Consider the following 6,812-nt stretch of genomic DNA (forward strand, 5'->3'; position numbering starts at 1 on the left):
TTTTAGTAAACATGGTAATTTTAATTTCTTGGATAAACTATAAATAGTAAAAAATGAAGTGATTTCTATTAAAACCAGAAACCAAGCAGACATGCCTGTTTTCTCCACTGTTTCCTTACATTGTTTTGAAATTTATAACTATGATAATAAGACATGAAGAGGAAATACTTAAAATAATTATAAAATACCAAGTTACTTATTTTGTATGCAGATGATATGATTAATTCTTAGACTCAATAGGCTGAGATGAAGGGAAGAATGAGAATTAATAAGATTAAGTTGACAACACAAAAAATAAACACACACACAGTTTATTACTATCCTATCAAAAACCAATTTGAACTGAAAGTGGAAAAAAAATCCATTCACATTATCAACAAAATCATAAAATAACTAGTAATAAATTTAACCAAAAAATACAGAATTTATATGACTAAAACTATATTTAGTCATAAAACAAGATCTGAATAAAAATTTCTTTAAAAAAAAGTTTGTAGAATGTTGGGGGTCCTTTAATGGACTGGAACCTGGTGGTCCAGTCAACGATAAGAAAGTGAAAGAAGGAAAGAGGCTAATATTCCCTGGGTTATGCAGCCAGCCTTCGTGCTCCAGAGAATCAGCCAGAAATAGAGAGAGAGAGAGAGAGAGAGAGAAATAGAGAGAAAGAAGGACACAGGGACCCAAGTCTCTGGTGGAGCAAGGGTGTTTTATTCAACATAGTGTGGGAATATATATTGTCTTACAAGGTAGCTTTTTTCAGCAAAGATAAAGATCAAAAATCCAGACAGTCCATATCAAAGAGAGACGGTTGTAAATAATCACTTGGTCCATAAAAAGGAAGAGGGTCATAAATAGTTACTTTTCTCCCTATGGAGAAACTAACGAAGGAAATGCATGCATTCCTCACCCCAGGGAGTGGTTTACCACTCCTCTTAATTCCTGAATATTCAGGAATTAATAAGGAACAGAGGATTCATGACAGATCCAAAACAGCACACAGGACGCCTCCTGTTAAATGCTTCCTGACAGTAGAATTACTATCCTTTTGATTACGTTTGATCAGATTCACCAGTAAAACCATCTGGACCTTGAGTTTCCTTCTGATTATGGTTACAAATTCAATAGTTGATAGTGCTACTGTGGTTTTCTACATATTCTTGTAATTTGTTAATCTGTGTCTTTCAAAGAATTTCTCCATTTAAATTGTCAAATGCATTGGCATAAAATCATGCATAACACCCTCATATTGGCTTTTAAGTCTATGAAGGATCTGTAGTGATACACTCTCTCATTCATGATCCTGATAACTTGTTCATTGAAAAAGACCCTGATGCTGCGAAAGACTGAAGGCAGGAGGAGAAGAGGATGACAGAGGATTAGATGGTTGTATGGCATCACCAACTCGATGAACGTGAGTTTGAGCAAGCTTAGGGAGTTGGTGATGGACAGAGAAGCCAGGCATGCTGCAGTCCATAGGGTCACAAAGAGTCAGACATGATTGAGCAACTGAACTGATAACTTGTTTTTTCACTTTTTCTCTTAATCTCATGAAGATTTATTGGCTTTATTGATTAAAAAATATTTTTAAAATTTTCTTTATTGTTTTTTGTTTCTTATTTTGTTAATTTCAACTTTTCATTATTGCTTTTTTATATTAATTTCCAGTCTAAGTTGATTTGTTCTCACTTCTTGAGGTCTTTATTTTTTTTCTAATATAAACATTAAATTTTCCTATAAGTGTTAATTTATCTGTATCCCATAAATGTTGATATTTCATTTTTATTCAGTCAAAAAATAACTCACTATTCCCTTTGTGGTTTCTTTGTTGACCCCTGGGTTATTTGAAAGTGTATTGTTTGATACTTAACTATTTGGGGATTTTACAGATACTTTCAATTATTGATTTATAATTTAGTTCCATTGTGATCAATTTAGGGGTTTTCTCAATGGTTTAGCTGGTAAAGAATCTGCCTGCAATGTAGGCGATGCAGGAGACATGGGTTTGATTCCTGGGTCAAGAAGATCCCCTGGAGGAAGAAATGGCAACCCACTCCAGTATTCTTGCCTGAAAAATCCCATGGACAGAGGAATCTAGTGGGCTACAGTCCAAAGGGTCTCAAGGAGTCAGACATGACTGAGCATAGACCATATATATATAGTGATCAGTTTGCTTAATGGCTCAGCATACTTTTAGCTTAAGACGGCTTTGTATGTATTATGTTGTTGCTGAGTGGAGTCTATAAATGTCTATTAAAGTTTATTGATAGTGTTATTCAAATCTTCTATATCCTTACTGCTTTTCTGCCTACTTTTTCTATCAATTACTGAAAAAGGAGAGTTAAAATAAGCAAGTATCATTGAGAATTTTTCCATTTCTCCTTTCAATTCTATCAGTTTTTCTTTCATTATTGTAAATCTCTGTTGTGTCTTCTTAGAAAATTGATTTTATTATTATTATGAAGTGTCCTTATTTATCCCTAGTAGTATGGCTTGTTATGAAGCCTATTTTTCTGTATTATGGCTTGTTCTGAAGTCTGCTTTGCCCTAGATTTCTATAACCCTTTCTGCTTTCTTACAGTTGTATATAAAGATATGTCCTTTCCCATCCCTTTACTTTTAAACTAAGGCAAAGTCCACCATTGTTAATGAGAGTGTGCCCATAAGAGCAAACAGAGCTGACTTGAACTCCATACCTGCCTCTGACCAGGGCAGAAGCAACCATTTCCAATGTACGTGTCCCTGCCCACATTTGGGAGGAATAAAACTACCTCTAGGGTGGAGACCACCAAAGCCTGTAGGAGCAAAACCAGCTCAACAGTGTGGTACCAGGCACTGTGGCCCCAAACATGTCTAATGCACACACACTAGGGAAAAAGTGAAACCAGCATAGAAATATAGTCCTTCAGGCCACAGCCATGACCCTAACCAAGGCAAAGACTACTATCACACCAAGGAGAAATACAACTCACTCAGAGCTTCTGCTCCAACACCTTGGGCCCCAAACCTGCATCCAACAGAGTGGAAATAGCCAATCAACACAGGAAAAGTTCTGGTTAAACTTGGCTCTGGCTCTATCCCTTTCAACTCCACCCCTACTTCCCATACCAAGGTGGTAGCTTCCTACAGAAACCAAGGTAAGATGTGACCCATGTTCACTTCAGAACCAGCTCTCCCACCAAAGCCACTGGACACATGCAGATGACATAGGGATGCTCCCAAACAAGGAAATGACTTCATGACTGAGATAGGTAACTGCTTCACCTAATTTTGTAATGATAGAGAAAGTAAAAACAAAATGAGAAGACAAAACAATATGTTTCAAACAAAAAAACAAGAAAAACACCCTAATGTAACAACCCAGGTCTCCCACATTGCAGGCAGATTCTTTACCAGCTGAAACAACAGGGAAACCCTAATTTAACAAAGATAAATAATTTATCTGATAAAGAATTCAAAGCAAAAATGATAATAATGTTAACTGAACTTGGGAAAAGAATAAATAAACACAGCAAGAATTTTAATAAAGAACTAGAAAATATTTTAAAAGAGCCAGTCAGAGCTGAAGAATAGTTGAAATAAAAAAATCATACCAGAGGGAATTAACAATAAATTAAATGAAAGAATACAGAAGTGATCTAGAAGATAGAATATTGGAAACAAACAAATCAGAACAGCAAAAAGAAAAGCAAATTTTTAAAAGTAAGGATAGTTTAAGGGACCTCTATAACAGTATCAAACATACTCCAAGAAGGGGAAGAGAGGAAAAAGGGGTAGAAAACATATTTGATAAAATTATAGTTGAACATTTCATGAACCTAAAGAAAGAAACAGATGTCAGTACAGGAAGTAAAGAGAGTTCCAAAGAAGATGAAACCAAAAAGACTCACACTAAGACAGATCATAATTAGAACAGCAAAAGCTAAATACATAATTTTAAAGGAAGTAAGAAAAACACAAAGGGTCACATACAAAGGAACACCCTTAAGGCTATCAGCTGACTTCTGCAGAAACTCTGCAGGCCAAAAGGGGGTGGATTAATATATTTAAAGTGCTGAAAGAGAAAAACTTATATATAGATCATCTAGACAGAAAATCAATATGAAAACAATGGCCTTAAATGACACATTAGACCAGTTGGACTTAATAGACATTTATGGCACATTCCAGGCTGCCCTAGAAGCTTAGCTGGTAAAAAACCACCTACCAATGCAGGAGACACAGGAGATTCAGGTTCAATCCTTGGGTTGGGAAGATCCCCTGGAGAAGGAAATGGCAACCCACTCCAGTATTCTAACCTGGAAAATCCCTTGGGCAGAGGAGCCTGGAGGGCTGCAGTCCATGGAGTCACAAGAGTTGGACATGACTGAGCATGGGACATTCCATCCAAAAAACAGAAGAATACATATTTTTTCAAGTGCACATGGACCTTTCTCTGGGATACCTCATATGTTAAATCACAAAGCAAGTCTCAACAAATAGGATAGAAATTATATTGAGCACATTTTTCCAACTCCAACTGCATGAAACTAGAAATCAACCATAGGAAGAAAAGTGGAAAAAATACAACTATGTGAAGACTAAACAATATGCTACTAAAAATGCCTAGGTCAATGAAGATATCAGGGGAAATTAAAAAATACCTTGAGACAAATAAAAATAAAAACACAAATTTCTCAGTCTATAGGATGCAGTAAAAGCAGTTCTAAAAGAGAAATTTATAGTGATATGAACATACCTAAAGAAACAGGAAAAATCTCAAAAAAAAACTTAAACCACCACCTAAATAAATTAGCAAAAGAAGAAAAAATAAAGCTCAAAGTCAGGGGAAGGAAGGAATAAGGGTCAGAGTGGAAATAAACAAAATAGACCAAAAAATTTTTTAAAGATCAGTGAAACCAAGAATTGGTTCTTTGGAAAGATAAACAACTGATGTTAAGGAAATTAAATGGAAGTAGTCTTGTTCAGGCTTCAGAGACAAGAAAGCAGAGCAGGCCTCTGACCTTGCTTCTGACCTGCCTAGACACTGCCTTGACTACATGCCTGCTCGCAAGTGCAACCTGAGAGGAACTATAGATAAGATAAGGTGCAGGTCTTGGAATTCTTGAGCCCCCCAGAGGAAGTCGGGCCAAGCACACCCAGGACTTAACAAATTCCTATGACTCACAAGATAAAACAAATAGCATTGTAAAAAGATGAATGTGAAATCAGAATTTCAATTTGCTCACAAACTGACAATGATATCAGTTTGCAACCAGGAATTATAAGCGGTACCCAAAAACTGCAATTTGAAGTCTCACTTGTGGAGCAGATGTGGTGCCCTGGACCTTTTCCCAATTGGGACTCCAGATTGCTGTTATATGGGACTTCCCAGTGCTGTTTGAGTCTAGATGCTGTTTCAGTCGATGCATTTTCTCTCCTCTACAGTTCCTATTTCTCTTTTATTTTATTTATTGTATATTGAAGATAAATTAGGCAATTCTGTATTAAATATTGAAATTGTTTATTTGTATATATCTTTTGCTAATGAATCCTTCAAACCTGAAGCGAAAGTTAAAACTTTTGGCAAAACAATTGATAAACCTTTAGCCAGGTTCATCAATAAAAAGAGAGGACCCAAATAAAATAAGAAATAAAAGAGGATAAATTATAACCAATATCACAGAGATACAAATACTGCAAACAACGTAGTATTCATAAGAGCATACAACAAACAGTTACATCCCAACAAACTGGACATACTAGAACAAATGGACAGATTCCTAGAAATACACAATCTTTCAAATCTCAACCAAGAAGAAATAAGTAATCTGGACAGACTGAGTACTAGTACTGAAATTGAATCAGTAATGAAAAAACTTCCCAAGAAACAAAAGTCCAGAACCAGACAGCTTCACAGAGCAATTCTACCAAACGTGTAAAGAAGAGTTAGTACTTATCCTTCTCAACTATTCAAAAGAAATTGGAGTGGATAGAACACTACCAAATTCATTCTATGAAGTTGCCATTACTCTAACACCACAATCAGACAAAGAAAATTATAGGCCAATATCCACGATTAATACATATGTAAAAATCTTCAACAATATATTAGCAAACTGAATTCAATAATATATAGATCAAGTCATACACCATGATGAAGTGGGATTTATTCCAAAGATGCAAGGATGGTGTAATATTCACAAATCAACAGTGTGATACACCCCATTAACAAACAAAGGATAAAAATCACATGATCATCACAACTGACACAGTAAAAGCATTTGGCAAAACTCAACATCACTCATGATTTAAAAAAAAACAAAAAACCTCTATACCCTCAACAAAGTTGGTATAGAGGAAACATACCTCAACTCAACATGATAAGTCCATCTATTACAAAACCAAGGCTAACATCATACTCAATGGTGAAAAGCTGAAAGTGTTTCCTCTAAAATCAGGAAAAAGACAAGGATGCCCATTCTCACAATTTTTATTTAATATAGAATTGGAAACCCTAGCCAGAGTAATCAGACAAGAAAAAGAAATAAATGGCACCCAAATTAGAAGGGAAGAACTAAAACTATAACTATGTACAGATGACATGATGCTAAATATAGAAAACCTTAAAGTCTCTACCAAATTTACAATAAATGAATTTAGTAAATTTGTAGGATATAAAATTAATATACAGAAATCCATTGCTTCTCTATACACTAATAAAGAACTATCAAAAAGAGAAAGCAATAAAACAATCCCTTTCAAAATCACATCAAAAAGAAAAAAATATCTAGGGATAAACTTAACCAAGGAGATAAAAGACCTGTACTCTGAAA

The sequence above is a fragment of the Dama dama genome, chromosome 3, assembly GCF_033118175.1.
Source record: "Dama dama isolate Ldn47 chromosome 3, ASM3311817v1, whole genome shotgun sequence".
Lineage (NCBI taxonomy): Eukaryota > Metazoa > Chordata > Mammalia > Artiodactyla > Cervidae > Dama > Dama dama.